Source organism: Penaeus monodon, chromosome 19 (assembly GCF_015228065.2).
Source record: "Penaeus monodon isolate SGIC_2016 chromosome 19, NSTDA_Pmon_1, whole genome shotgun sequence".
NCBI classification, from domain to species: Eukaryota; Metazoa; Arthropoda; class Malacostraca; order Decapoda; family Penaeidae; genus Penaeus; species Penaeus monodon.
Window position 1 is genome coordinate 10503224 of NC_051404.1, and position 459 is coordinate 10503682.

The window sequence follows — 459 nt, forward strand, 5'->3', positions numbered from 1 at the left end:
TCTTTGTTAGTCTTATAACAAAAATTTCTTCAATCTCCCTTCCTTACTATCTTTACCTACATATCTGCTGTATTTAAATATTCATCCAGCTCTATTGCCCGCCATCAAACTGTTCACTGTATCAGGAATGTTCTTAGCTCATTTATCATTGATTCGTGTTCGTATATGAGCCTGTGTTTATATTGGACTCTGAAGTTCATTACTCACTCGTCTCTTTGTCTTTCTTTCTTAAATACTCCATTTTATCTCACGTGTATTCAAAGTAGAATATAAAAAAAATCTTGTTATTCCGCATTCCGATGTTGCAATAAACTAATTACTGTTGCAATTGGATCTTGAAGTTAAATCTCATTTTTAGAAATGCAGTCGCACAGAGCTGGATTAGACTTTGTAAACCATACAACCTTTTACCATATCAAAAATACTTATATTGTTATTAAACGTATTATTGTTATCTCA